At 44.5% G+C, this 10,849-nt stretch overlaps 1 long non-coding RNA gene across 1 annotated transcript; it reads right to left on the minus strand.

Annotated features, from left to right (window-relative positions):
- Nucleotides 1-373: 373 nt before the first annotated feature.
- LOC127004306 (uncharacterized) lies at nucleotides 374-3,192 on the minus strand. The gene is made up of 4 exons (XR_007757747.1): nucleotides 2,846-3,192; nucleotides 1,211-2,211; nucleotides 761-830; nucleotides 374-520 (listed from the first exon to the last, which is right to left on the minus strand). It is a non-coding gene; the product is annotated as an uncharacterized LOC127004306 (long non-coding RNA).
- Nucleotides 3,193-10,849: the final 7,657 nt, after the last annotated feature.

The raw sequence follows: 10,849 nt of genomic DNA on the forward strand, positions 1-10,849 counted from the left end.
AATACCCGCCCATAACGACGATGTATTGCTGTGCCTTATGCCCTGACAACGTTCCTCGCTTATAGAAACTCTCTTCGCGCACGTAAAAGGAGAAATGTTACCACCATCACCATTCCAATATCTTAACACATTTTCCGGCGCACATATCTACGCCCAAGCACACGGACAATTTAAGGAATATCATAACAAAGTATTGCTCCACATTCCAAAATAAAGTTTATGATATATGATAATGGCAAGAGAACTCTGGAAATACCACACACACACACACACACACACACACACACACACACACACACACAGAAAATGACGTCCACATTGCTTCATTACTTCAAAACTACTCCTCCCATTTACCTGAGTGTGCGGAGGATGGTGACGAAGTAGGTGCGTCGGGCGGCGGGTGGTCGGTGAGCCCCCAGGTAGGCTTTAATAATGAGCCGCACGGGTTACCTGGGGCCTCGGGGCGGGGTGTGTGGCTCGGGGCGTGGGGGGAAGGGGGTCTGTTTACATGTCACGCCACCTGCCACGAAAATAGATTGTCAAACTTTGGTGTTCTTTTGGCGGAAGGAGTGAAGGAAGGAAAGAGTGAATGAATGATTACACACAAGTACGTCAAGGCGTCTCTGTTTATAATTTTTTTCTTAAGTTAAATTTAATTGAGAAATGACAGGCGACTTGAATATTTATTAATGCCTTCTGGTTTGTTTATGGTCATGGTTTTGTCATCTGTTTTAATGTTTTTCTTTACATTTATACTCACATTGATGTCATGACGAAGGTATCCCACATACACGTTTCTTCTGTTCTTGTGTTTATGAAGGCTTTCGTTTCTAAGAGGAAAAAGGAAAACAAAATCAGATTTCACATCCAAGTAAAAATTCCATTCCAACACACAACAGCCAAAGCATATCACCAACAGTACTAATCATTCCCCAACCACCACCTTAAACGAATTTACGGCTGGAATTCTGAAGCAAGTCAAGCAAAAAGGAAAACAAAATCAGAGTTCACTTCCAAGTAAAAATTCCATTCCAACACACAACAGCCAAAGCATATAACCGAAAGTACTAATCATTCCCCAACCTCCACCTTCAACGAATGTAATTACGACTGGAATACTGAAGCAAGTCTGCGTTATCATCGTCCCAAAATAGTCAGCCATCAATACCAATCCCCAGCTTTAAGAACAGAAAAAAACAGAAATTCTTACCTCAGAATGCGGGCGGAGGTGGCTAATTAATAATTTTTGCTTTGCGGTGGTTTTTGCTGAGGTAGTGCCGGTAGTGGTGGTGGTGGTAATGGTGGTGGTGGCAGCGGCGAGAGTGGTGATGGTAGTGGTGGTGGTGATGATAATTGTGACAGTGGTGGTGGTGGTGGTAGTGGTGTGGTGGTGGAGATTGTAGTGAAGGGAAAGGGCGGAGACTGCTTTTATGTTTTGTAGCGAAAGGGAGGCTCCGGCGAAGCTTAAAAAAGGTGTGTGTGTGTGTGTGTGTGTGTGTGTGTGTGTGTGTGTGTGTGTGTGTGTGTGTGTGGTAAATTCTTGTGATCCCCACCGCCGGGAAGGGAGTCAAAAGAGTGTACGTGTGGACATAAAGGAGGATGAAAGAGTGGGGCAGGACAAGGGTGGGAGGAAGAACGAGGGAAGGGAGTGATTACTGATAGCGTGGAGGGAGAGGGAGAGGGGTGAAAGGAGGGCATGTGGGGAAGATGATGTAACTGATGGATATAGGAAAGAGAAAAAAAAGGATAGAAAACAGAACAAAAACGTAAATGTGAGACTGTGATGGGAGGAAAGCATACTGGAGAAAGAAAACTGCAGAACCATAAAAGGGAAGAAATAACTGCGAGATGTGCTAGAGGACAGATGACAAGGGGAAAAAAATATATATGTAGAAAGATAGAAAACTGTCTGTGGAGAGGATAACTAAAATGAAAAGAAAATGATGATGATAGTTTCTTCTGGCGCCTCTTCATCAAGCATCCTGAACGGCACAGCTGCAGGGCTAAGAGACTGATTTATTAGTGTGTCCTGAAAGGCAAAACACATTAGTAGGAAACATAAGACCTCGATAACTAAGATGAAAAGGATGCTAAGTATGTCCTGAAAGGCAAAAATAGATTAGTGCGGAACGAAAATACATCCAGCAGCTACCTTGATAAATGGGTTGCTCCAGCGGTGTCCCACGACGCGATGGTCTTCAAAACACTTACCTGTGGGGAGGACACACCTGTTAGTTACCTACTTGACTTTAGACCCATAATTAACATGACCAACTGACGTAATGACACAGTGATATGCCTCGTTTACAACAGCATATACATCATGAGAGTATCAACTGTTACAACTACCATCACTACCACCACTACCATCACGACCTCCACCACTACCATCACGACCTCCACCACTACCATCACCACTACCATCACCACTGTCGCCGCTGCCACCACCACACACACACACACACACACACACACACACTGATCCACTGCCCCCAGCATTGCACAACTCATTAATGACTCCAACACTCGGCAACACCAAACTGCACTCCATCACTCGAGCGCTGAAGCTGCATCACAATTACTTTATAATCGTTAGCGTTTCCATTCATTTAAAGCGGATTACCTGTCACCTGCTGATGGCTCGACTAATTTGAAATATACTACCTGTATGATGATGAGAATTTTTCCCTCGTTTACATGACACCCTAATAAGGAAAATCAGGTCAGAGCTACCTACATATAATAAACTTTCCCTTCGCTCTATACACTCCCCATGAAATAGGAGAAAGATGTGTATAATTAACCACATGTATCTAGCAACACTGGCGGAGGTAAAGTAACTTACCTTAACCTGAAGAAAGACCTGCACGGCCGCCATCGTTGGAGGTCACACACCTGGAGGCAAGAGGACTCTCCTGCCCGCCTGGGGACTTCTCCACGGCGGAGGAGGGATCAGGGTGAGGGGCGCGGCGGGTCCAGCCTGAAACGAACATGACACCCTTAAAAACTGTTGACCCCGACCCGCTGCCGCCCCGGAAAACTTTAAGAGACACCGAGGGAATTTTTTAATGCACTTTTAATACTTTAAGCCACCTGCACTGATAGCAAGTTTTTTTTAATCTTATTTTCCCTCATACTCCACTTTAAGAGTCTTCTTAGTTATGATTACTGCCGTACTTCCTTTTTCACTATCAAGGCAGTGAGTATTACGATGAAACGCTTGCTCGTTAAAAAAAAAAGAGAGCAAACAGTCCTTTTAAAACTTGGCTGCGAGATCGGAGTGAAGGGAGGGAAGCAATATTTGGATCCGTGACACGAACTCTTATCGCCCTGACCGGCAAATCCTGTTAGAAGTGACTGTAAAATAAAATACCAGTGAAACAAATAGGAAGGAAAAGACTTACATTCCCCACCCCCTCCCCCTCCCCCAGCCCTCCTTAGATAACCCAGAAAACTTCCCTTGTGGCTGTCGAGAAAATCACATTGAAACGAGAAGAAAAGACGGAATTCTTACAGCAATATTTCTTAGGTTACGCAATAAACTTTTATACCCTTCACGTAACAACCTGAGCTCCACACACACACACACACACACACACACACACACACACACACACACACACACACACACACACACCAGCAGACACTTAACCACAACTCACGGGAGACTTACTTACACCCTCGAGCCGATGCGTTTCAACTTGAGCCTGAGTGAGTTTCCGAGAATGCTAAAAAAAAAAGGGAAGATGAACGAACCAGGTAAATTTACTCATGTGCTCCCTTTAATATTTGCACGCTTCCCCCTCGTTTCCCTTCCTCCTTTCCTCCTCCTCCTCACAACCATGCTCATGTTGTTGATACTCTCATGTTTGCAGGGCGCATCATTACATCTCTCCCTTACTCAACTGGCATAAACTATATATAGACATTAATAACACACCAGTAAGGCTGAATGCTCGGCCCGCTGTGCATTTATTCTCCGCGGGGTGTATGCGCGCAGGGAAGCATGAATATTTCCCCGGGGAACGCACCAGTATTGTCAGCAGTAATATTCAGGAACTCGAGAGGACAGCCACAGCAACAGCAGGTGGATGCGGGGTCACGTCCGGCCTCCCTAATACGGCCCGCCTGTAGTGAGGCAAGGCTGATTTATGTGAGCAACGCCAAGCAACGCAAGGCAACGCAAGGCAACCCAAGGCAACGTAACGCAGGGCAGGGCAAGGCAGGTTAAGACTCACCCCCAGGCGGGTTACCTTAGTTGGGTGGGAAGAAGGGAAGGTTGTTCAGAGGTATACGGAAGCGTGTGTAGGTGTGTAAGGGGGCGGGTGTGAGGGAAAAAACAGAAGCACTACTTCCTGCCCTTCCTCTCCTATCCCCAGCCCTGTCCCTCACACCTACTTGCTTATCTCTGCAGAGGGAGGAAGAAAGCGGAAGAATAGAAGGAAGAGGAGGAGGAGAGAGGAGGCCCAGAAAGCGGAGGGAGAATAGGTGGTAGTGGTGGCGGCAGTGGTAACGGTAGTGCTGGTGGAGGAAGAGGAAGAGGAGACGGAAACAGAGGAGGAGAAGGAGGAGGAGGAGGAGGAGGAGGTGCCGCGCCCTCCATTAACACCACTTCAGCCTCCAAGCTCCTTCTCCGTCTTTTTACTTATTTTAAAAAAAATTTTCGCAACACCTTTTGAGAGAAATTTCTCGGAAGCGAAACAGATTTTCAGCGTTACCTAATTCGCATATACATATTACTTTTTTTTCCAGAAGTTTCTAATGATAATGAAATAAACTCTCAGTTTAAAAAACACGAAGTAGTTTAAAAAGTAAGAGAAAAAGATCAATTTAGCTTAAGTGATTAAATGGCTTGACTAGCTGAACGAAACCACTTTAATTTCCATGCGTATGTGCGTGAATGTGTGTGTGTGTGTGTGTGTGTGTGTGTGTGTGTGTGTGTGTGTGTGTGTTATGCACGGGAGCAGGTGTGTGTGAACCTATCATGCAGGACGCCACACCCGCCTCCGGCACTAAGCCAGCCAGCATAACCTCGCATCCAGCCACCTTATTTTTCGCTCCGATGGGTTTTGTTTGCAATATAAGCTTCGTCCTCTGAAGGTTATGCCCGGCATTAGCGGACGCTTCCGGCATTAGTTCGCACGCACAGGAAGGGTGCGGGTGGCTCCCCCTTAAGGTCGCAAGGCTGTAGCCGATTCGTGGGTTACGTGGCGTACCTTCCCAGCCCTCCCGACCCCACTGAACCTTCGCAGACCCTCCTCAAGCTGGCCTGAGGAAGCAGGTAACACAGGGCAAATCAGGAACGAACTTCTGCACGTATGTGACTAAACTATATATTAAAAAGAAACAAATCATTTAACACAAACTAATACACTGAATCATTTTTGCTCAAAAGAAACAACGCATCAGGAAATTAATCCATTGATCTATACGTTTAAGAAGATTAAAAACATTAAGCAAGAAGCTGATGCAGCAAACTATACAATATTCAAAAGGATGAAAGACACGGGACAGAAAGTTGATGCATTCTACGTAGTTCAAAAAGATTCCCACGTGACTGTGTACCCAAATCTCATTTCCTGCAGTTCATTATGTACTTTAAGACCTAAGATTAAGCCGGATTTATTCAGCGTTATCGTAAATGGTCCATAAACAAGCAATATAAATGAAAAAAAATATCGTACTCAGATATAGTTTCACGTTCTCATTGCAAAGAGAAAAATATCCAATAATAATATTTTTAGGAAACATCATTATAGGCCATTAATGAGTTAGTTTAGTGTGCCCAAAAAGAACACGAGACTTCAACAGCAAATGCACCGATAATTATACTATTTGCACTATATATGGAAAAATACGGATTACTGAAAATTCATTTGTTATACATTACTCATTAGCCACATAAAAATCCATCATCATAATGTGAAGAGCAATAAAATTTTAGGGGGACAAAGTGCTTTATATTTATTTCCATTCTCTCTCTCCACACATTGCACTTAACGAGCCGCGACCCATTGTCCGACACGAGACTTTTCCTTCTTCTCTAATTAATGTTCTAATGGGTGAATATAATAAGCTTTATCACCGCGACCTTGGGATGCAGGGAACGTCGCAAACCCTCTCCGCAGGAACCAACGCAGCATCAGGAGGCAGCGAAAGACGATTACTAAGGAAAAAAGAAAGGGGGGGGGACATGACGGTGGTCGGTGCGGAAGAAGAGAAAGGATGAGGGAGAAGGAGGGAGGGGGAAGAGAGAGAACCAAAAGTCGCGGAGCACAGGAAGCACAGCACTGGAGAAGAATGTAAAAAGAGCTAACGGGGTGAAGAGGAGAAGGAGGAGGAGGAGGAAGACGACGAGGAGGAGGAGGAGAAATGAAAAAGAGATAAAAGGAATTGAAGATGTAGGAAGGGAAAGAGAGTTATAAAGAAGGGGAGATGCAGCTAAGGAAGGAAGAAAAGAAAGATGGACGGAGGCAGGAAAGGAAGAGGAGTAATGGAAGGCAGGGGAAAGAAAGTGGAAGAAGCAAAAACATGAAAAGAAATTCGAGAGACAAATAAAGAGAAAAAAAAGGTTGAGAAAGCCATGGAAAGAGATCAAGGAAAGAGAGGACGTGGAGGATCAAAGGAAAATGAACCAGGAGTGCAAATAAAATCGAGAACAAAGAGGAAAACGAGTGAAGGAAAAAAAGCAAACGCGGAAAAACGGGAACAAGAAGGTAGAGGAAGAAAAAAAAGAAGGTAAAAGAAAGAGGGAGAGGGAAAAAGACACGGAAGGGGGAGGGAAGGAGCTGAGTGAGAGGGAGAACGGATGCAATGCAGGAGAGGGAAGGAGAGACAGAGGGAGAAACGGGAGAAAGGAAGAAAGAATAGAAGGAAAGAAGGTTCAACAGAGGAAGGGAAGATAGGCATGGAAGAAGAAAGAGAGAATAAGATAAAGGAAGTGTTGGTGAGGGAGGGAGAGAGAGAGATAAAAAAAAACGGGAGAAAGGAAAAAAGAAGAAGAGAAGGTGGAGCAAAGGAAGGAACAGAGGTTAGACAGGCGGAAGGAAAGGAAGGAAGGAGGAAGGAAAAAGTTAAAGGAAGTGTTGGTGAGGGAGGGAGAAAGAGAAAAACGGGAGGAGGGAAAAAAGAATAGAAGAAGAGAAGGTGGAGCCAAGGGAGGAGGAACGGAGGTTAGACAGGCGGAAAGAAAGGAAGGAGGGAGGAGGAGGATAAAGGAAGTGGTTCGGTGGGGAGGGAAATACGAGAAAGGAAAAGGGGACAGACAGGGGTTATGAGAGGTCAGGGAGGAGGAGGGAGGGGTTTCGCTTATGTAAAGGAACCAGAGGAAAATATGAGCAAAACTTTTAATTGGAGGAAGCTAAGAAAGGAATATAAAGAGGATGGGGACCTCTTAGGCATGAATGACAATGAACGACGTAATAAAAAATGCAAGCTTAAAGGAACACAGATTAGCATGAAGAAAGAAAGAAATAGAAAGACTAAAACGAGAAGATACAGACAGACACACACACACACACACACACACACACACACACACACACACACACACACACACTCGACTAGAGACGGAGACTTAAAGGATAAACCAAATAAAAGAAAAGAAGAGAATCCGGAAAGAGAAAGAGATAAACGAAGACATACGGGGACAGTAAGAACAAGCAACGTGAGAGGAGGTAACAGGGAAAAGAAAGAGAGAGAGAGAGAGAGAGAGAGAGAGAGAGAGAGAGAGAGAGAGAGAGAGAGAGAGAGAGAGAGAGAGAGAGAGAGAGAGAGAGAGAGAGAGAGAGAGAGAGAGAGAGAGAGAGAGAGAGAGAGAGAGAGAGAGAGAGAGAGAGAGAGAGAGAGAGAGAGAGAGAGAGAGAGAGAGAGAGAGAGAATGTGTGGACGAACGAGCAAAACAAAAAAAAAGAGAAAGAATGGAAACAGAGAAAAACAAGAGAAAAAGGGTGCAGAGAAAAAGAAGGAGAAGGAGGAGGAGAAAGGGCTAATCACTAAAAAAAAGAAGAGCCAGTATAAAAAAAAAGTAGGAGAAAGAGATAGCAGGAAAGAAAGCAACACAAAAGAGAAAAAAGGAAGAGAAAGGAAGCAGAAAAAAAGAAAAGGAAAAAGAAGAGGGTACAGAGGAGGAGGAAGAGAAGGAGAAAGGACTAAACGCTAAGGAAGTAAAACCAGAAAATGTAAGGGAGAGGGGAACAGGAAGCGAGCAACCATTTTAATTCCTCCAATCCCTCACGCAGGACAAAGTTTCAGGGCAAAAATCTATTCCATTATCGGCCACACGAGGACAGTGGGACGCCGAGGCATAATGGGCGACCGTGACCATGGACCGCGAGGAGGAGGAGGAAGGGGAAGAAGTGCATGGGGTACGACAGACAACATTTAGGATATCTATGGAGTCGAAAGCGAAGTGGAAGAGAAGCAGGACAATAACAAGGTGGGAGTACAAGAATAAGAAGAACATTAGAAAGGTAAAGAGGTACAAAGGGAGGACGATAAGATAGAGGAGGGAAAGGAAGAGAGCGGGAGAAAGACGATAGAGGAGATAGAAGGGATAGAAGGAGGATAGCGTAAGTCTCGATGCAAACAGAAAAAGACAAAAACAAGGAAAGCAAATAATACACAAAGACAAGGAGAAGTAAAAGTAGAAGTGGACTGAGAAGGAGAAAAAAAAAGAAATGAGGAAGAAAGAGAATGAGAACGAGGACAAGCAGGAAAACAAGGGTGAGGAAGAGAAAGAACGATAATTATGTAACAGAGAATCCCATTATCACCATCATCACCTTCATCCATTACAGAGGGACGAAGGCCTTTCCCAACGCTCTTCCCCTTCTGTCTGATAACGAACTCCATCCTCCCCCGGCAAGTGTTCTAATCTAATCCATCCACCTGGTCCTCTATCTGACCTGACCACTTTAATTCCTGGGTTCCCACGGTGTTACTTTGGCTGTCCGTCTGTCACTAGTCCTACACAATATATGACATTCCCAAGTCTATTAATTAGTTTCATTATTGCTAATCGCACTTCAGTTAATATTCTCAACTAAATCTGTTATTTAATCCATGACGTTTATTCTTTTTTTGCTTTATTACAAACCTGAAAACTAAGTGTGTCCAGAACAACACACACACACACACACACACACACACACACACACACACACACACACACACACACACACACACACACACACACACTGATCCCCCCCACACACGCACACACATTCACATCAAAACACAAGACACGGCCCTCAAAACACACCTGACCTAATATAAAGGTGAGAAGGATTTACTCATTAACGGTGAACTTGGGGGAGCAACTCTTCAGGTGAGGCCAGAGGGAGAAAGAAGAGGAGGGAGAGAAGGGAGGGAGAAAGGGAGAGAAAGAAGGAGGGAGGAAAATAGGGTGGGAAAGGGAGAAAGTGGAGGCATGAGGGGTCAAAAGTAGGTAGATGTATATGTAAGGGTGGGAAGGAACGGTGGAAGAGAGGTAAGTGGAGAGGTGGATGAGGTCGAGAGAGAGAGAGAACAAAAGGAGGCAAGAGAAAGGCTAGCAGGAAGAGCAAGGGGGAGGAGGAGGAGGAGGAGGAAGGCTGAGAGTTATAGGAAAGCGTAGGAGGGAAGATAGAAAGCAGGAAGGGGCGAGGAGGAAAGGGAGTGAAAGTTAAGTGCTGGAAAATAAAGTTAGAGAATGGAAAGGAAGGGGAGGAGGAAAAAGGAAGAGGTTTAGTTAAGAAAGTAAAGAAAAGAGAGAGAGAGAGAGAGAGAGAGAGAGAGAGAGAGAGAGAGAGAGAGAGAGAGAGAGAGAGAGAGAGAGAGAGAGAGAGAGAGAGAGAGAGAGAGAGAGAGAGAGAGAGAGAGAGAGAGAGAGAGAGAGAGAGAGAGAGAAAATTTAAAACAGATAAAAGGATTAGAAAGAAAGATGAAGGAGAGTGATTAAAATGAAGGGCGAGGAGGAAAAAAAAAGTGTGTTAAGGGAGGAAAAATGAAGGAGAGGGAAGAGGAAGGATTAAGGAAAAGAGAGAGAGAGAGAGAGAGAGAGAGAGAGAGAGAGAGAGAGAGAGAGAATAAGCTTAGAGGAGTCACAAGAAGGTTGCTTTATTGTTCCTGAGAAGTGTCCGTAAGCTTTCTCTTCAAAGACGCTCTCTCTCTCTGTCAGTCCTCCCGTTTTGTTTTCTTTTATTTTCTTTTTGTTGTTTTGAGTTTTCTTCTTCCTCCTTCTAAGCGGCATCTTTCATCTTCCCCTTCCAAACGCTTTCTCTGATTGTTTTTTCCTCCTCTTTGTCTCCTTCCTCTTTGACCACTTTTTAAACCGCATTTCTCTCCTCCTCTTCCTTCCTTCCTCTCTCAACTTTTTCCCCTTTTCTTTATCCTCCTTTCAACGCGATTTTTCTTCCTTTTCCAAAATCCTGTTCCTCCTTAGATTTCTTAGGCTACAGTTGTTACTCTTTGCTTCCTTTTTCTCTGTTTCTCTCTTCGTCTCTTTTTGTTCCTCCTTCTCCACCGTTTTCTGCTGCATTTTATTTTCATTTATACTCCTGGTGATAAGTTTTGACGATTTTTCTCTTTTTTAATATTCTTCCCTCTCCATTTTAGCGTTTCCTCTTCCGTCTCCTCCTCTTCCTCCTCCTCTTCTCCTCCTCTTCCTCCTCCTCCTTGTCTTGCCCTCGCCCTCTTTCTCATTCTCCTATTTTTTTTTTGTACTATTTCTCTCCATCTAGTTCCTACTCCTATCCTTACCACCTCTATGCTCTTCCTTCCTTCATCGTCTCCTTCACCATTGTCTTATGTATTGATACCTTTCGGAGCGGTAACGTAGGTACGGTTCGATGTACAACGCAATAAGTCC

Source organism: Eriocheir sinensis, chromosome 27 (assembly GCF_024679095.1).
Source record: "Eriocheir sinensis breed Jianghai 21 chromosome 27, ASM2467909v1, whole genome shotgun sequence".
NCBI lineage: Eukaryota > Metazoa > Arthropoda > Malacostraca > Decapoda > Varunidae > Eriocheir > Eriocheir sinensis.